The sequence below is a fragment of the Chionomys nivalis genome, chromosome 10 (assembly GCF_950005125.1).
Source record: "Chionomys nivalis chromosome 10, mChiNiv1.1, whole genome shotgun sequence".
Classification (NCBI taxonomy): domain Eukaryota; kingdom Metazoa; phylum Chordata; class Mammalia; order Rodentia; family Cricetidae; genus Chionomys; species Chionomys nivalis.
The window spans coordinates 63,986,717-64,008,203 of NC_080095.1; positions in this window are offsets into that span (position 1 = coordinate 63,986,717).

Here is a 21,487-nt window from a genome sequence, read left to right on the forward strand (position 1 = left end):
CTATCTTGTACATAAAGCAAGTTGGCAAAATTAACTTGCGAGCACTAAGCAAGATGAGAAATCCACAGAGAGAATGGCCAAGAAGGAACAAGGAGGAGTTTCAGGAGATGATATTTTCCCATCAGTGGATAGGCATGCATACATTAAAGGTATAAAAGGCAGCAGGGAGAGAAACAAAAGCTCCATGCCAAGGATCCTGCGAGTCTGAATTAACAAAATGGGGAAAAAAATGAAATCATTCTGCTTAAACCTGCTCACCAATAAAAGGAGAATCGCTTTTGTTAAATATGCTTGGTGTGATTATTAAGCAAAATTTTTTTCTCCCAGACATCTATGAATAAAACATGCAGTTTGAGCTTTAGGTAAACAAACAATAAATGGATGAGTTCAGTTGCAACATAACAACATTTTATTTAGAAAACATATATAATCATATTTGTATTGGCAATCCAAATTTAATGACGTCTTTCAGTAAAGACAAAGTGCTTTACAAATAACATCCAATGCATAAGGGTTGCTCATTCTTTGCCCATTTTTTTTTCTGTTTTCCAAAAGAAAGAGATTTTAAAGGTCTCTGCTGAACTACACAGATAAACTAGATGGAGTCTGGTTATTTTGGAAATTTTTATTTTAAATCAATTTAATTGCAGTTTACACATGCTGCCAAAAAAAAACAAAAAAACACTTCTGGAACAGAAGAGAAAATGTATTCTCGTCTGTGTAGCCTGGACTGAGCGCAGCAAGGCTGCAGCTGAGTAGCAGTCTTTGGCTTATTAGCCATTTCATTAACACCACATCTGTAAAATATGAATGAGAAGAAACCGTTTACAATAAGGAAAGCAAACAACAGAATGAATTTCCTCTGTTGGTGTTTTACAAGACTGTTAAACAGAAAATGGAGGGAAGAACTCTCTTTAGACGATATCACTTAATTAAGTAAAGCGCCCTAATCAGAGTCCCCTCCAATTGTAGTGACTGTAGGGAGTCGAGTACATTTCTGTCTATATTAGGGTATCTAACTGCAATGATTTATTGATATTTATTTTAGAAGTACAACACAAAAGCAATAAAACAGCAGACGCAGGGAGAGAGGGAGCGTGCCGTTGCTTTCCGAGGTGCAGCAAGAACACTTTGAAAACATTCCCAATTTTCTCCCGAGAGGGTTTTGCTGTTGAAAATCAGGGCACACCTCTCGAGGAAAGTGTTACTTTCCCTGCATTTGATTTTCTTCCCACACGTTCGCTGCAACGTTTCTTTGTTGGGTGAATCATTGATTCACTTTCTTCACTGCAAGAATCACTGCAAATGAGTGGATGGGCACCTGCTGCTTTCTGCAGTGACATTACTGGATTGCATTCTACACTGATTTTAGTCTTGAAATACGGCGTCTCTGTATGGGAGAGAGACTCGGGGAAGGAGAGTAAACACGCTGTATAGACAGGCAGGCATTGGCTGCCCTCCAAGTTGCACACAGCATAAACCTGTTTATCTGCCACATTTCACAAATCTCAAAAACATGTGAATAATCAGGCAAGCCACTGGATAAATGACTCACACTAGGGAGCCCAACCAGGACTCTGATGAGAGGAGAGGAGGATGCTAAGACTCTGGGACAAATAGATTTGAGCCGTAGAAATGGCGCCTAATAAAGTTGATTAGTGGTTCAAAGAAGAAAACAGTCTGCACTAAAATAAATCTGAGGAGCTTCCTCAATGCTGTGGGCTTGGTTTCATATATATATGTGCAAGCTTCCTGGAGAAGAGAGTAAAGTAAAATATGTATTCTCACCCCTACACGATTCCAACTGTCAGTGCCAGTGTGCCTCTGGACTCTCTGGTAGGGCTTAAGGTCATTTATTTCTAAGAATTCAAATCTAAATACTGGGGGAGAGTGTTTTCAAACTCAAATTCTCACCAACACATACATTTGAAATTGAATGGCCAAGCAAGCTTACAACTTATTCATTTAGAAGAATCAACTTTTCTTTGAAAACTGCATTTCTTTTTGTTTTGTTTTTTTTTCTTTAAACTGCAGATCATGAATATTTGGATATTAAATGAACTAGAGAAACTAGGTTTTTTACTGTGTTTCTTTGTTTTGCTTTAGTTCCTGTTCTTCTTGATTTGCTGATCTCTTAGCCCCCTTCGCATGAACATTCGGTTATAAAGTAGAAACTCTCTAAGGTTGCAGCAATGATCTCCCAAGCTCACTGTGAAACATTTAAGGTAATTTATGAATTGTAGGCTAGGTTTACATCCATAAGCTAGGCCTGGCTATAACTACAGTGAAAGAAATTGTTATTTGCTTGATATGCCTATGTCTTTTTGTCTGTTTGTTTTTCTTTTTTGAAACAGGATTTCTCTGTGTAGCCCTGACTGTGCTAGAATTCACTCTGTCGACCAGTATGAGGCTGGCCTCGAACTCATAGATACACCTGCCTCTGCCTTCCAAGTGCTGGGATTAAAAGTGTACACCACTTTTAATCAGTTATCTTTTAATGCAGACACTAGCTTTCTATAAAAGAAATGCAGGCATCTCTGCCTTTATCAGCACAAAATATTCATCCACGTGGAAAAGTCATAATCCACCAAGGCAATTAAATAAATGCTGCGCTCTCCACTATGATTTTTATTCTGCAGGAAGTAAATTCTTCACCTTTGAAATTTTTATTAAAATATAGTCAAAGACATCATCATCATCATAGCAACAGGTAGGTAACCTGTACTTGATGTCCCAAGCAATATTCTGCTCCATTTGAGGATTTGTATTAAAGTCTTGCCCCCTAGAGAACATATGCTGAGTCTATTGTCCATTGTACTGGCCAAGTGGTTTTTCTTGCCTTGCCATTTTCTCATCTCCCCTCTCTCTCTTTTCCCCTTTCCCTCTCCATCCTCTCTTTTTATCTCCCCCCCCCCAACTTTGTCTCAGGCTATCTTCAAGATACAGGACAGAGATGAACTGAATGGCTCTGATTATCAGGACAAGAATGTCTACCTCAGAATCAGTCTTTCTGGGGCATTCTCTTCTTTAGCAAAGCAGGTATTTGAATAAGGCGGGTTGTCTTTTCTTGGTCACGTCTCCCTGACCTTGCAAAATATGACACATTTCTTCCATTAAGTACATTGCTCTGGAGACTTTTCAGGAAACAACAGAGGAACTAAAACTTATTCTTAAAAGATGTTCCCTCATGGGTTGGGTAGGGTGGCACACACCTTTCTTTAATCCCAGCACTCAGGAGGTAAGAGGCAGGTGAGTCTCTTTGAGTTTGAGGACAGCCAGAGCAAGACAGAGAAACCCTGTCTCGAAAATACAAACCAAAACAAACCAAAACACCAAAACAAAAACACAAACAAAAAAGGATATGCCCCGGTAAATAACAACTAAAAGTATATGGGAACTCAGGTGTGGTACTAAAGTTACACGCTCTGGTAAAGAGTGTGAAGACTCAACACGTTGAGTCTTGTAACCACATGACATTTTACTAAGTTTTCTGCATGTGCCAGGCCATGACAATATACACACAAAGTTGAAGTCAGTTCTGTGAAACTCAGGTAAGGTCAACCATAGCTGTTTACCCAGCCATAATGAACTCCTGTTAAACAGAGTTTTGGAAGTGATGATTATTTTCAGTCAAACATGATCACAAACACCACATAACTTAGACACCAAAGGAACTCAAGGAATGATAGCCCGTGTAAGTAAACTTTGCAACTGCAAAAAAAAAATTAAAAAGCACCTGAAAGAACTGTCCCAGCTGTTGCCCTGTTCCCTCGGTCCCACTCCTCAACGGTGACCATCAGGCTCTCTCTCTTTTTTTTTTTTTTTTTTTTTTTTGGTTTTTCGAGACAGGGTTTTTCTGTGGTTTTGGAGCCTGTCCTGGAACTAGCTCTTGTAGACCAGGCTGGTCTCGAACTCACAGAGATCCGCCTGCCTCTGCCTCCTGAGTGCTGGGATTAAAGGCGTGCGCCACCACCGCCCGGTTCAGGCTCTCATATTTTTAACAGACATTTTTATTCAAATATAGCATGTTTTCTTTTAAATACAAAATTGTACACTACACTGGCTGTTTCAAGTTGATTGACTTTTGTTTTTGTTGTTGTTTTGTTTTTTTGAGACAGGGTTTCTCTGAGTAACAGCCCTGGCTGTCCTGGAACTCGCTTTGTAGACCAGGTTGGCTTCAAACTCACAAAGATTCACCTGCCTTTGCCTCCCCAAGTGCTGGGATTAAAGATACATACCACCATTGCCTGGCCTAGTGATTGACTTTTATTCACCTAGCAATGCTGTTGACCATTGCTCCCCATTCTATACAATGAGGTTTACCTCATTCTTCCAACAGCTGTGGAGGATGTTATATAAGACAGCATTATGAATAAAAAAAGCCATTAACATATTGATGGGAAGTTATTTTTGTTTCATTTCTGCCTCTCAAAATGAGGCTTCAGTAAACATGTACATTATGTGCACTTTTCTAAGTGTGCCAATAGAATTAATTCCTCGAAGCAGAATCCCTAGATAAAAACACGTTTGCAGTTTTTAAATGTTATCACTACCTTATTGATACAACCAAAGAAGTTGTACCAATTCACCTTTCTCTGGCAGTGTCTGAAGGATTTTAGCAAGAGATGAGCTGAGAGTTGCTTCTGTCTGTCTTTCTATTTTTTCCAAGTTGGCTAACCATAGTTCATTTGCTTCTGTGACGACTAATGATGACCTTGTGAAAAGAGAAGCATTCAGCAGCATCTCCTTGCTAAGGCTGAACCTCAAGAGCTGCAGGGTGGGGTGGGGCGTAGCAGCTAGGTCTGTCTTGCCTGGGCAGTCACTAGCCGCTTCCCTAAATGTGGGAGCTGCAGAGCAAAACAGGGACTCCCATGAGCATCTGTGTGAGAAGCCCCACTAGAACCACGCTGCCTGCCCCCTCCTCTTTCCTTTCTCCTTTGTCTATCTCTGTACAGGCTGTACTTTAAGAGGACACTTGCCTTTCCCCATTTCTTGCCTTGAATTCTAAGTCTGTGCTATTCTCAGTCTCCATGGCTTCATCAGGAAGGAACTCTCTGGGCTTCTGCTCCACTTTGTCATTCAGCCTCTATGTAATTAACCTGGAGACTCACCTGTTATTGACCCAGCCCCTGGATTGAAGAGTCGGCCTTATCCTTGAAACCGCCACTCCTTATTCGGTACTTTTATCTTTATCAGTCCCATTTTCATCTTGAAGTACAAACTCAGAAATGCCTCAGTCTGCACCTGAACTCAGTCCCTAAGTTTAAGGGTTATTATGCCAGTGTTATCAAATTTTTATTTACAGTAGGACATCTAGTTTGTATTCAGCATTAACATGCTAAGCATATGGGAACTGTGGGTCACTACCCCTTTGGGGAGTCAAACGACCCTTTCACAGGGTTCGCCTAAGACCCTCAGAAAACACAGATATTTACATTAGCATTCATAACTAGCAAAATTACAGTTATGAAGTAGCAACAAAAATAAGTTTATTGTTGGGGTCACCACAACATGAGGAACTGTATTACAGGGTCGCAGCCATAGGAAGGCTGAGAACCACTATTCTAGAAGTTTATATAATCACAAGGAGACAGACAGCAGTAACCAAATAACCAAATGTAGGCTACTCTTTAGTGTCAAAAATATTCAAATTAAAATTCTATGACTTCTCAACTCTGGAAGTTGTCTACAGTTATACCTGTGTATGAACAAAAGGCAAATTGCTCAGTACAGCATTGTATGTATAGTAAGAGTTGAGGGACCTTCTGATTATTGACAAGGACAATCCGTCAATTAGGAGATACTCTCTATGGAATAACATTGAGTGACCCAGGATAAATTTCACATGATAAAACAAACAATGAATCTGGTTGCGGTGGCACACACCTTTCATCCCAGCATTCAGAGTCCGAGGCACGTCAAACCCTGTGATTTGACACCAGTCTGGTCTGCAGAGCGAGTTCCAGGACAGCTAAGACAGGGTTTCGAGACAGAGAAACCCCGTCTCGAAACAAAACCAAAACAAAAAGAGCAAAGCAAACAATGGAACATATATAATTATGGTTGTAGAAAAGCCTGTGAAATAATATGCATTAATGCCTCTTCGTATATATAGGCATGTGCTGAAGGTTATGATGGGTGTATATAGAAAGATATGGTGGCAGTCCCACAGATCACCATGGACTTGGAAACTTCCTACAGCCTAGTGGCCTCCATCATAGCATTGTAGTTCACACGCTTGTAATCACGTTGGGGCCAATGACCTACTGTGCTACCAGCTGTATAGCTATACAGTGTTTAGTCCTGCATATCAATGATAATGATTATGTATTTGCTATGTTCGACTCTTTTCTTCTTAGTAAGAAAGAGTGTGCTGTAAAACAGGATTCCGTTTCATGCCAGAAGTGGCTTTCAGGTTCATCTCATTTTCTGCCTGCATCAAGGGGACTTGTCAAGTTAGCCTGAGCAAGTACACTTTATGTGGTTCACTCAGCGGCAAAATTGCTTAGTGATACATTTCTCAGAAATAATCTCTATCATTAAATGGCACGTGACTAGATATAAAATCATTGGAAGACCCTGCCTCATGCTCCCCCCAAAACATGGAAGAGGTAGCCTATAGTGGACATTAGTGTCAGGGGTTAAATATAACTTCTCAACCTCTATATCTTTGTGTTATTTTTATTCTTTTCCTCTTCTTATAAGTACACATTTTTATTATTATATACTAACTACACATAATATATGGGTTTCATTAAGGCATTTCACTAATGTGTTTGCATGTTTGCTATATTCAATCTCTTTCGTCCCCTCTCCCATTTCTACGGACTGCCTTTCTCTGCCTTAGCTAGCCTGTACCCCCTCTTCTCTTCCCCAACCCCCATATGTTTCATTCAGATTGCTAACAGGAGCATGGGTGAAGGGAACACGAACAACTTCACCATTGAAGAAATTGTCTCCCCTGCCTGGTTCAGAAACCAGCAACTGCTTTGTGAATCTTTCAGGTAAGGCCTTAGAAGCCTTCTCCCTCCTAGAAACGGTTAGTTGCTTATGAATCCTCAGGGAGGGGTGGGCCATTTTAGTTTTTCAACCACTTGAATGTTATCTATAAAAAAAAAAATCCTATAAAATACTTTTAAATTTTAAAACCAAATCTCTCCTTCACAGACTGTTTCCTGAGGCGTTTGGAGGTACTTGGCTACATTAACATGGGGTAAAGAATTTTCCTGGATGAGGAAGCGCTGAGATGAAGACAGACTAGCCCTGGGTTTTGTTACCTATCTGTAAACCCACTGTCTCTTGTGGGCAAATCTGGGGAAAGATGCTATACGAACTTCTCAAAACTGTGATTTCTCATGCGCAGGGCACATGTTAAGACAGGAGGACAGTGTTAGGAGGAGAGCTCAGCCTTCAGCCTGTTGACAAGGACATTCTAAGCGGCTCCCTGAGGTTTCCCACGTGAACTTGGTCAACAGGGCATGATGCCCATGCCTTGAACCAACCCGCGGAAGCTCCCATGATGACCAATGTGAAGGTTCTCTTCTTCAAGCTTTAGATAAAAGCCTTGTGCTTCGTGCTGAGTTGCAAAGAAGAATTAGCTGCCTTAAGCACCAAGATGCTGCTGTTCTTTAGTAACAATGTGCTCCACACATTTCCCAGAACGTCACATTAAGGTGATTGGGGGAGAGATGTTGGGATGAAATTGAATCTGGAGAATTCTTTGGACTCTTCCATGAACTGAAACTAGGATGTTTTACAAGAAGATAGTAGAGAATTGAAAAACATGAGAAAAAGATGCAGATGATTTCACGATGGCGGACGATTTTGTCAAATGAATGTGACATTTTAAAATCCTCGCACAAGTCACCCAAGGGCATAAATGAAGAAAACTTCAGGTCCCTGTCTACCTCTGCATTGTGTCTCCTCACGGCTACTACCCTGTCCCTTTGGCTGCCTTCAGTCATCCTCCCCTGCCCCAACACTATACCTAACAGACAGGCTTGGTGTCCTAGGACACTGGGGTCAAATGGCTGGAGGTCTGGAGGTCGGCGACCAGAGAGATGGTGGCTCCTGTCTTTCCTTGTTCCTCGCTCCACCCCGTTTCACCACCACCTCTCATGAACACTTGTTTCCCAGGGCTAGGAGGGTTTCAGATGGAATAAAACAGCCATACAGCTTCTGAGGCTCACATCTCGTGTTGTTTTCTTTTCAGGAAAGCTAGCGGTTCATTATTTTATTTTTATGAGCGTACCCTGCAAATGCGAGCCTATTAAGTGAGTTATTGCCAGCAATCAGGACCATTTGTTACATAACATCAGTAAGAGGGACTCAGGTGAGAAACAACTCTGATTGTAGGTGTTTAGTCCCAACGCACATCAGTTGTAACTCCTTGAATGCATTTCTTCTCGCAGCTAATTTGAAATACTTTATCAGTGAAAGTCTTGACACAACAGTTATACAAACACACATAGAAAAACATGAGGAAATTAAATCAGACTTATAACGTAAACCTTAACAAAATGATGGCTTAATTTGTACTCACTTTGTAATTTTAACTAAATATTGTGGTAAGTAGTTCTTATTTAAATCCTAAGTATATGGGCATTTATTATACACAATATGAAAATACTTCAAGAGGCTTATGATTAACGCTGTGGTGTTCAAGCATAGTTTACAGCGACTTTCAATCAAAGACAAAAGGCTCAAGCAGATGATGAAACATGTTAAAAAGATGTATGGGTGCACCCAAGGACTTAACTCAGACCTGTTCACGGTAGCTCCGTTCTAGTTTTTATCGCCTAATAAGTATCCCTGGAGCTTGACACAGGACTATGCTTAGGGTGATTGGCCAAAGTACAAGATTGCCTCGTTTAGTTTAATTTCAGATCAACAATGAATATTTTTCATATAAAATTATATTACAGTCTTTGAATACAACATGCTATACCCCCCCCCAAAAAAGTGGTTATTAGAAAATCAACTATCATTGAATACCTTGTACTATTATTTTTTTCTAGACATGGCCACTCTACCCTAAGGGTTCTCAGAGTCCCTATGTGTCTCCTTCCCTGACTTCCATAGCTTAGCTTGAGGTCTCTCAATCATGCATACACTCTCTTGAGCATATATGTTCTCACTCTTCAAAGGATAATGCCTGGAAGATTGAAAACCCCCAAATCCAAACTTCAGTCAGGCATGGTGATCTGACCTATATACTGCTTGCTGTGTTTTGCTTGTAGTTTGATTCTCAAGGATCATGTGTTGGAAGCCTAGCCTTCCCTGGGAGAGGTGGTGGGTCTTTAAGAAGCAGGACCTCATGAGAGGGTGTTAGATCATTGAAGGCGTTGTCCTTGAATGGGATTATGACAGTTCTTATGGATCCTGGGTTAGTTCTAGTGAGAGTGGGTTATTGTAAGAGCAAGGCTGACCTCTGAGTTACTAAATTGCTCTGTAATTTCCTATCTTGGGATGTCACCTCCTTTCCCTAGAAGTGGTCTTGGTATTTTTGGATTGACTTCCAAAGTGACCTCACTGGAGCTGAACTGAAACTAGGCCCATGGTGTGAGCGACCATGGGGAGAAGTGAGCAAGCCTCTACTCCCTCCCAGAGAGGGAAGATACAGGCCAACGTAAGGATATCATCAAAGTCCAGTTGGTGAACCAGGGTGTTTTATTGGGCTTACTTACAGGAGCAGAAATAACTCAAAGATGGCTGCATCACCAAAGTCTACCCCAGCATGACTGAAGGATGGAATCCTGGAGGATGCTGCACAATCTCAGACAGTTGTGAGATTGGAGGCTGGAAAGAGTTATTCATGGGGAGGTCAATTGGTCTGAACCTCGTCCGTCCAGCTTAGCTGGACTCTCTTCTTCCAGACATCCCAGCTTCTCCGAGGGTGTCTCTCAGCAGATATGTGTTTGGTGGAGGGAGGAATCCGGTGAATCTGGTCACTTTTAGGGGTTTCCTGGAGCCTTTGAATTATTTACTTCCTGAGCGTAATGAGCTTCCTTGCAAGATGACGTGTTTCGTCTTCCCTTAGAACATCTTATTGCCCTCATGAGCATCCCTCTAAGATGGGAGCTGACTGCAGAGGTGCTCATTAGGCGCTGCAGTCTCTAGAACGATGAGCTAAATAAACCTCTTCTCTTTATAAAGTACCCAGCATTGGATACTTAGTCAGAGTTAACAAAATAGAAGGTAATACATTCCTCCACTCCCGTCTACTTATGCTTGCTTCCTCTTGAGAATTTTGTTCATGTTTTCAAATAAAAATTTGAATGTTAGCAAATGGAAAGAAGCTGCCATGTCACTAGTTGTAGTGCTAAGAAGACATTTTTCTTTGTCTTTCTTGCTCTGTCTCCTTGAATTTGAATGCTAATATTAATTCTTTGAAAGCATGTTCTGAACGTTTGGTGCCGCTTCTCAAAGAGCACACAGTGTGAAATAGGTTAAGAGAGCTCTTCTCACTCTTGAGTTTACACTTATGGATTGGTCTTTTGGAGCTTTGGTGAAGGTGTCTGCTCAAAGGTTTGATTTAATATTTTCTAAGTTGGGCTAGCTGATAGTATTAAAGGTATGCAGCAACCAAAGAAATGAAATATCAACATGGTAGACTAAAAAATAAAATATGTAGAACTGGCAGATTTGAGAGTGAGTTAATTTAACTAACTGTGAGATCCCACACAGATCATTTAGCCTTCATGATGCCTGGTTTTCTTTCTTTCTTTTTTTTTTTCTAAACTTATTTATTATGTATACAATATTCTGTCTGTGTGCCTGCTGGCCAGAAGAGGGCACCAGACCCCATTACAGATGGTTGTGAGCCACCATGTGGTTGCTGGGAATTGAACTCAGGACCTTTGGTAGAGCAGGCAGTGCTCTTAACCTCTGAGCCATCTCTCCAGCCCCTGGTTTTCTTTTCAATGAAACGGGGATATGAAACGGGGATGTTGCTGGGGGGCGGGTAGGTGGCACACATATTAATTTCCAGCACTCGGGGAAGCAGAGGCAGGCAGATCTTTGTGAGTCTGAGGCCAGCCTGGTCTACAGAGTGAGTTCTGGGACAGCCAAGGCTACACAGAGAAACCATGCCTCAAAAAAACAACCAAACAAACAAAGAACCAAACAAACAGGGATATTACAATATCTATACAGCAAGAAAGTACATGTTGAAATAATTTATAAACTTCAAGTCCTATCTAGATGTTAGTAGTGGTTGTTAATGATGACAAAGGAGATCGTGGTCAAGACGAAAGAATTACAGGTAATTTATTTATGTATCTGTTATTATATCCTGAAATGCTAGGAATTGAATTTCTGGCCTCATCCAACTAAGAAAATGCTCTGCTATTGAGCTGCATATACAATCCCCAAGAGAGAGTTTACAGTTTTTTTCTATTTCTATTTATTTAGTGTGTGTGCGTGATTGTGTATTTGGGAGCTCAGAAGATAACTTACTGGAGTTCATTCTCTTCTTCTATCATATAGGACTACAGCTTTCCTCATATCTTGTGGAACTAGGGCATCAAACTTAGGTAATCAGGTTTGATAGCAAGAGCTCTTACTCACTGAGACATCTTGCTGGTCTCTGTATACTACCTACTCAATTCATGAGAACTATACACGAGCGATTATTGTTACTGAGAAAATAAAGGTATTGAAAACAAACTCAACTGCATTTATTTTACCCATTCATTCACTTGTTTAAGACAGGGTCTCTCGTAGTTCAAACTAACGAGTTTGTGACCTCAAACTCTACACAAATGAGGATAACCTTGAATTCCTGATCCTCCTGCCCTCAACTTTGAAGTGAAACTGCAGGTGTATTCCATTATGACTAGCCAATTCCACATATTTTAGAAATATTTTCATAGGAAAGACTCACCTTTATTTACTTAAAAATATAATAAAATAAAATATAGTAATGTAAAACAAAAACCACCACATCAAAGTTGCACAAGATAAACCAACAGACGGAAAGGAGCCCAAGAGGAGGCATAAGAATCAGAGATGCACTCGTATGCACACTCAGGAATTCCATAAAAATACTAAACATAGGAGCTATCAGGCACACACTGAGGACCTGGTGCAGACCACGGCAGGACCTGTGCAAGCTGCTTCAGTCCCTGCAGCTTCAGTTAGCTTTGCTCAGATTGATGCAGAGGCCTTGACTTCTCGGCCTCTCGTTTTCTTCCACACTCTCTGGTCTCACACTCTTCTGCCTCCTCTTCCTAACAGTTATAACTAATGCAACAAAATGATGGCATTTTTCAATACTTTGCCTAAATGACTACTGGACTCCGAGACCGCATCTTGTGTTAACTTGGATTGCATTTAATCTTCTCCACTCCCCACCCCAATTTTATGATCTAATAAAAGCCTTTATCACATAGGGTTGTTAGCAAGATTAAACAGTGCCGTACGTCCCAAACAAGCTCTTGTAAATTGAAGGGGTAAATTGAAACTTGGATTGTGACTCATAATTTATGAGTTGTATGCTCTTAGCTAGATTACTTGGATGAATTAATTCTAAATGAATTTCACAAATATGGAGTACATTACATGCCATTCACTGTAACACATGCAGCATACCCAGTGACGAACAGCTCCAATTTGAGCTTGCAGTGTGACCTGGGGAATGGGGGAAAGGAAGATTAAGAAGTGATTATAGATCAGAGCTCCAAGGATATTAAATGCTCACTCATTCAACTGGAGCTGGACCGGTAGTTTACACTAAAGAATACAGTTCCCATGCCATCTACATGTCTAATATGCTCCGTTTGAACTTAAAACAGGTTTGGGGTTTCCAGGTGATGAGGAGAAGGAATAGGGAGTGATTACTTAAAGGTCACAGAGCATTCTTCTAAGAGTAATGAAACCATTTGGGAACTAGAGAGAGATGGTAGCTACACAATATTATGGATGTACTAAATACAACTGAACAAATAACTTTTAATGACTAGTTGAATATTAAATGAATTTCTATTTCAATAAAAATTAAGTATAAACGGTACAAGGCTAAGATGTTTTCTCTAAGTTTATATCCAAAAATTGAAGTCTGGGGTCATCTTTTTGGTACACACTAGAGCCATAATTTATATTTGCAGAATAATTTATATTCTTTAAACTGGTGCAAAGAAAAGGCTGGAGAGTTGCTCAGTGGTTATAAGCACCTTTTGCTCTTGCAGAGGATCTGGGATCAATTCCAGCACCCAGGTGATATCTTAACACTTTCTGTAACTCCATTCCCAGGGCATGTGTTGTTTTCCTTTGACCTTCTTGGGCACCAGGCACACACATAGTGTACAGACATACATAGGAAAACACTCATGCACATAAAATAATAGAGTAAATATAAATTAAAAATAATTGGAACAAAAGATTATCTTCTGAAAGTTTATCTCAGAATAGAATCTTCTTAGTTTTTTAAAAAAATGTATTTCTAAACTGTGCGGTGGTTGCACACGCCTTTAATCCCAGCACTCAGGAGGCAGAGGCAGGCGGATCTCTGTGAGTTCGAGGCCAGCCTGGTCTATAAGAGCTAGTTCCAGGACAGGAACCCAAAGCTACAGAGAAACCCTGTCTCGAAAATCCAAAAAAAAAAAAAAAAAAAAGCATTTCTATTTAATGTATATTGGTGTTTTGCTTGCATGCATGTCTGGGTGAGTGTGTCAGATTCCCTGGAACTGGAGTGACAGACAGTTGTGAGCTGCCACGTGGGTCCTAATAATTGAACGTGGGTCATCTGGAAGAGAAGTCAGTGCTCTTAACCCCACAGGTGTCTTTGAACACTGGACGAGAGTGTCGTAATTCCTGGAACTGGATTTGCAGGCATTTGTGAGCAGCCTGACGCAGGTACCAGGAACTGACCCTGGATCCTCAGCAAGAACGGCAAGTGCTTAACCACTGTGCTACCTTTGCGCCCTCATTAACTTTTTGTTTTGCTTGAGACAGAGTCTCTCCGTGTGGTCCTGGCTGCCCTGAAACTTGCTATTGTAGACTTGCTATTTCCTGGAACTTGTATGCTATGTCAAACTCACAGAAATCCTCCTGTCTCTGCATTCCAAGTGCTGAGATTAAAGGTGTGCACCACCATGCAAGGCTGTAACCATCATTTTTTTGATAATGCCTATATGCTCCACTTTATTGGTACTGCACATTTTATGGGACCATTTTTCTGTATCCAGGCACTTGGTGTTTGCGCTTCTTTGTTCTCCTTGGTGGTTGTTTTGCTATACTCACTTTGTAACAATGGGATCATTGTAAACATTTTAAAGAGAAATAAGGAAGCGAGTTTCTCATTAAGTATTAGAAGTTGTGATGTGGTACTTGCTATTTTTTTCCCACCAACAGATTAACTTTTCAAGTCCCATTGATAATATAATGAAAAGAATGGGCTAAAATGAATTTCACTGACTTTTTATAGTTTATTAATATTGTCTCTTTTTTCCTGAAAACACCGACCTGGTGACTGTTTATTGTATTTATATGTTAACTGAGCAACAGATCAAATTTCTGTGCTTCAAAATTTAGTCCAAGGAAGGCATCCATGTTGAGGATTCATGAAATACAGACGAGGATTATTCAATCTACCCCGTGGACGAACCACCTGGGTAACTACGCTGAAAGGCTGAAGACCATAGTATATTTTCATACAGGCATAGAAGGGGGGCAGACTAGTGGGGACCAAGCAGGACTTGTAGTCTTTACTGAGACCAAATGTAGTGAGCAAACTGTGGTCTGTTCATGCTCGTGAAGGCCTGTGTTGTATTTCTTCTCTCTTCCAGATCGTTGGAGCAAGGGGCAGCTCTCAGTGAGGTACCTTTTTTTTTTTTAAGAAAAATTTTGTTTTATTTATTTATTCTACGCCCTCCCCACTCCCACTCCCTTCACCTTTCCCCACCATACCCCTGCCCCCCATCCACTCCTCAGAGAGGGACTTACTTACCTTTGCTAAGACTCCTTCCTGTCCCCTAGTCCTGCCTCGGGTCCCAGACTAGCCTTGCCCTTCATCATAGAGGGTGGTGGGTGGTGACCCACGCTGGTTTGAAGAACTTACTGAGTCTCTCATAGCCAGTAAGCTTGGAGTTGTGTTGTGAACCAACAGGCTCCGTCCATGACAGACCTCTTGGAAACCTACCTGTCACCTGTTGGTACGCAGCACCCACCGAGTCTCCAAGTCTCCAGCTATCTCTCCACGCTGCAGCTGCCTCCCAGGGGTCTACTCTCTCCAACCCCATAAGAAAGCCCATCTAGAATCCAGCAGTATCTCCATCTCTGTCTGTTTTATTCCCACTGAAGGGAAAGATAACTTTAATGGCAGCAGCAAATGTTTTACTTCTTAACCTTTCCATTTCTGCCGCTGACACAAACTAATCTTCGGTCTATCCTGCACAGGCTGGACGCAGGGGGAAGAACAGAACCCTGCCATCATCTTTGTGTGGGGTGGAGGATGAAGGTGGACCGGGGATATCGGAGGTGAGGTTCGCCCTCTGCTACAAAAGGAGCAGCTGCTACAAGAATATTTCTTTTTAAGAAAATAGAGTGTGGACTTCATTCTTGGGCAGAACGTCCACCTCAGTGCCCAGTTTCCTGTCCTTCCTGAGTATGGCCATCTGTCTCTGTTTTGCTGCCTTCCACCCCTGGACCAGTACAAGTCAACCTGAAAGAATTCCAGGCAGCTTCCCCCCCTCCCCCCCCCGTTAACTTCATTTTGCCCTGATCCTGTGATCTCAGGAGACATCTTCTGGCTATCTGGCAATGGAAGTTATTGATTACAGCTCCCCCGACACTGACTGAGAGTTAATTATCATCAAACACCTCTCTGCCCAGGGTGAGCTATGCCAGGTGTTTAGTGAATAGCCCTAATGTAACTTATTTTACTGTTTAATTACTCACAGGAATTAGCTAGCAAAAACTATGGATCAGTGCTTAATTTTTGTAAGACTTTTGACCTATTTTATATATATTAGATTGTATTTAGTCTATAATATTTATTATTTATGTGTATGTGTGTGTGCATGTACATGCTGTATGTATGAGGGTGACATGCCCTGGTCAGCACGTGGGGGTCAGAGGACAGCTCTGTGGAGTTTGTTCTCTCTTTCCATCCTTATGTGGGCTCCAGGGCACAAACTTGGAACTCGGGTTGTCAGGCCTGCATAGGATAAAGGTGGCAGGGTCCACCTGTGATTGTGTTACCCAATGGAAGAGTCTTTCTGCCAGACTGGCTTGCTGCCTTGGTAAGCAAGAACGCCATGGAAGTGCTCGCAGTGAGCAGCTCAGCAGACTCAGCTATCCCCTGGTAGAACGACTGGGTCCCTGCTCTTAGAGCCACAGAACATGAATTCTGCAAAGATCCTGAGCTATTTTGGAAAAAAAAAATGATTCTGCCAGTCAAACCTGCAAATGAGAACAGTTGGAGAGACAAAGACACATGGCCTCCAACTTCTGCCTGAAGCAGAAGCCTTGTCTGGGCCACACCCTGACCTTATGAAGACTATGAGGTAGTAAAGGTTGTGTTAAACCACTAGGAAGTGATCATTTGTTTTTCAGAACTGGAAAACAAACACTCAGTTCGATAAGCATACTATTTGCCGTATATGCACTGGTGGAGGGCTTGAAGTACCCCAGGAACTTAGCAAAGTGCTCTCTGCACTTTACAGATGAAGAAATCGAGACTTAGAAAACAAACTCTGTCTTTTTTATCCTTTACAGCGTGATTTGTTTCAATACATTTAATTGTTTCAATTTAAGTTTAGTTTAAGATACATTTTCTGAGACACAAATACAGTTAAGAAAATTTCTACTTGGCATACATTGAACATAAGTGAGAGTTTTTCTAAATCCCACAGTATTTGTAAGGAAACTTTCTGGTTCTTATTATATACATGGTGATTCCCCTCTGTATATTGTGAATGTATATTTTTTTTAAACATTGGTTAATAAAGAATCTGTTTTGGCCCATGGCAGTGCAGAATAGAGTAAGGAGGGAATTCCAAGCAGAGATAGAGGAGAAAAGAAGGTGGAGTCAGAGAGATGCCAAGTAGCTGCCTAAGAAGATGCTGGAATCTTACCGGTAAACCATGAGCCTTGTGGCAATCCATAGAATAATAGAAATGGGTTGATTTAAGATGTAAGAGCTAGTTAATAAGAAGCCCAAGCTCTACCAAGCTCAGGGACAGGTTCCAAATAAGCTCATCCAGAGAATATAAAACTCCTACTAAGGGAAGGGAGTCCTCCATTTTGTGCCAAGCACAGAGAGCTTTCCAGACATGGTGAACTGTAACCTTAAGTGGCAGTGTCTTTCAACAAATGTCTTGACTTCTGAAGGGATTTTTAGCCTTGCAATAAAACAAGAAATAGAATAGAACAGTTCAAATCACTTTAAGTTGTGTGCATTCAAAACCTTGAGCAATGGGGATCTTGAGAGATTTTTCTACCTGATAAACTATGTCATTAAACACACTAGCACCCCCACCACGCACAATTCCTAACCTATCTCAGAAACCTTCTGCCTTCCTCTCCTGCCTAGCTGTTTCTGAATTTTGTCACGATCTGACTTCCACAGTGGTGAATGACCTTTTGTTTTACTCTTACTCATGAGTTTGATCCATGACCTCACTTTCCTATTATAATCAAGTGTAGGGAAAAAAACAGGAATTGGAGAGATTTAGAAAAAAAATTATTTTTTGAGTCCTGTTTGGTTCAGTGTTCGAGGAGCTGCAGTGGATTTGTGTCTCCAGTACCGTGTCTTCTAATGAGAGTCCTTTCAACTCTGCGCTTATCAGATGCTAATTATTCATACACCATGATTAAGGATTTGGAGTCAGAGATTCACCTGCAATATTTGGAATACCATTGGAGATCCATATCAACATGGAATTTATACAGCAGCTGGTGCCAGTCACAGCTAATGATGAAATTTCAGTTTAATAAAAAGACCCCCAGCTGAGTACAACCATCTTGAAGAAAGTATACTTATCAAACAGCTTTCAATCAGTTCAAGAGAGACACCTTAATTGGGAAGAGGGAGAATCGCGCAGCAATCTGTCACCATGCCAGTTTCGGATCAATAGCATCGCCCCGCTCTTTGGTACGCATAGCCTTGCCTTAGGTCACCAACTGTGTCTTCACCCTCGCCACTGAGATGAGCTCTTTGTTTCATTGATAGTATGCGATGATGCCACCTTCTAGTTCACACATTCCCTTATAATACTGTGAATAAAGTACGGACATGTCATCAGAAAGGTCAATCCTCTTTCATTCAATTAAAATTCCTATGTCTTGTGGCTGAAAAATCAGCACTTACAACATTTTGTATTTCCAAGAGTTATTTTGTTGAAATAAAACCACGCAAGCACATAAAAGCATGTCAATTTCACTCTAAGAAGAGACGAGTGAATTAAGATAATCTGGCTTCGGAAAGATTATGATGGGAGAAGGATGTACAGGAGATCTATTAGCAGAAAACAAAGAGAAGGGTTTTATTCTGGCAGGATGAAGTTGCAATATTAAAGTAGGATAGGAAGGAATGGTCAAGAATTAAACTTTGTATTTGTTTTTTGAAAGGAAGTAGTCGTCTGGCTTATTTAAAGATTACTAGTTTCAATGGTGTAGTGGACACTATGGGGGTGCTAGACAGGCAAAGGGGGCAACGACTAAGGCTTATATGCAGGACTAAGGCTAAGAGGTTCGTTTTTCTTTCTTTTTATAAATTACTTATTTTATTTTATGCATATTGGTATTTTGCTTGCATTTATGTCTGTGCACCACATGTATGCATTGTTGTTGGAGGCCAGAAGAGGGCACTGGGTCCCCTGAAACTGGAACTACAGATGGTTGTGAGCCACCATGCGGTTGCTGGGAACTGAACCCTAGTCCTCTGGAAGAACAGCCAGTGCTCTTAACCTCTGAGCTGTTTCTCCAGTGCACATGCACACACACACACACACACACACCCTTTTCACTTAGGCACTGAATCTACTACATGATATTTGAGCAGAGGGACAGAATTATCTCCAAATTTTAAAAATCAAAGCCGCTTGCATCTAGAGTCTCAAATACTGTGGAGCATATGAGATAATTGAGCTCCTTTTCCTCATTTTATGTATTCATTCATTAAAACCATACATTTTTATTGCGCTTGAGTATGATCCAGGTACCATGTGTTGGTACTTTTAATCTAGAGCAGTGGTTCTCAACCTTATCAACACTGAGACCTTTGAATACCGTTCCTCACGTTGTGGTGATCACTAACCATAAAATTATTTTCATTGCTACTTCATAACAGTAATTTTGCTACTTTTATGAACTATAATGTAAATGAGAGAGGTTTAGCAAGGGAGTCGCGGCCCATTCGTGGAAAATGACTGAGAACAAAGCCTAGGTCACGGTCAACACCAGTTTGCAGTGGTTTCATTTCTTTTTAAATACACAGGTTTACATCTTATTATATTTAGGAAGTATTTATACACATGCACACTATATAAATATTTCCACTGATGTCTCATTTCTTTGTATAGCTTATTTTTCTCCTTCCCTTTTTATGTCTCATCCTTATCTCCTTTCTTGCTTCTTCTACGCCCATTAGCAAACATGTCTTTGTGAGACTGTTCAATCCATCTACACCTACTTCTGGATAAGTATGCACACACATACACCCCTATGCAGAAGTTTTTGGAGATTATTATTATACAAATATACTATCTTTTCATTTCTTTTTGTTTTTGCTACCAAATACTTCAGAAGAATAAGCACCTCCTCAAAGTAAGTGCTGTAAGGCTGCTTTGTTTTCTATTTCTCCCACGGTATGTGTACCATGACTTAGTTTTCAGTTTTCTGACATATTAAACAATGCTGTGGTTGACCTTGGGTAAGTATCTTTGTGGGGTTTTTATTTTTGTAAGTAGATTCCAAATGTGTGTGTTCTAAGTCAAAAGCATGTGAATTTTTAATTTTTAATAAATATTTCTAGTTCTTTTCCAAAAAGGACTGTAAAATTGTTGTTTCAATCAGTAAAAATGAAGACATCCTTCCTCTGTCCCAATGGTGTTTGGCTGAGTTACTTAAACCTCATTGGTACCATATTTTCTGAGCAATTGGCTAGTGAGTTTAAATGTCTTCTCACAAATTTTTAGGGCTTCTGATTTTGCCCCTAATTGAATAAATTGTGTGTGTGTGTGTTGTTTATATTTTGAAAGAACTCATATGTTGATTTGTTATCACTTTTCTCAATTTCTCCTGTCTTAGTTATTTGAAGCATGCATACTGTAATACATATGTGTATTATATGCTTTATACCTTCTAGGTTTATTGACTAAATTACAGAGTTCCTCTTCCTCACACTTTTGAAGGATGTCTATATGTCTACTACTAAATAGCATAGACATATGTCTAAACTAGTATAGACATAGATGCATGTCTTTCCAGAGCCTGACACTTACTGAGGGCATCATCTACCACTGAGCCAATTACTTTGTTTCTGTATGTTAAGCCCCTGAAGTTATTTTGGCATATACACTTAACTTGATTTTCTATCCTTTTATATGCACAAGGCTGCCAATGTAGCTTAGTGGTAGAGAGCTTGTTTAGAATACACAGGCCCTGTGTTTCATCTCCGGCACTGAAAAAGAGGTACCACCAACAAACCAAGTTCCCTATTATCACCCACTGAATTGAACTCTCATCTTTATCACATGTTAAATTCTCACAGATACTGGTGTGTATTTCTGGTTCTACATCCTGCTTCAATTGATTTGATATCCACTCTTCTGCAGATGCCTGATTGGATATTAGAATCTTTGGGATATCTTCTGATGTTTGTCTAGAGGGTGTCCTTCCTAGCTTTTTTTTTTTTTTCAAAAAATGATTTTGCCAAGTTTTTGAGGTTAAGTTGCTTGAGTGAAACAGAAGTATGGGGATGGAAGTATGCAAGGAGCCAGTGTGTGACCAACTTCCTTTTTCCTGTGTTAAGAATGGCAGAAGCCCCTTGTGGGCAGCTACTTCTGTGGGCTTTGGTTAGTGCTAACGCTCAGCAGAGCTACCCCAATAACTCATATTTGTGTTAACTGCGGGTGTTAAGTCACAGAAGTTGTGGGATGATTTGTGACATTGGTATCATCTAGCTCATTGACTATTGGGAGACTTGAGGCACATAATTCAGGTACAAACAAGGGCCAGAGTCAGGATTCTGCTAGCCAAGGTCACTAAAACATTAGTGAGTCACTGTAGTGAAGTGACACCTCCTAAGATAGAGAATACTTCTCGTTATATAGTTTCATTTTATGTGACTGAGAAGACAGGGCTTCTAGAAGATATATCTACCCTGCCTGCTCATCAGGACACTGTACTATATTTAAAAGTATCAATGCTTGTAAAAAAAAAAAAAATGCAATCATTTCACACTGAGGAGAGCCCAAAAAAACAAGGAAAGGGATTTGGGGAGGGGTGTGCTGTGTAGCCAAGGCCAGCTTCAAACTCATGATTC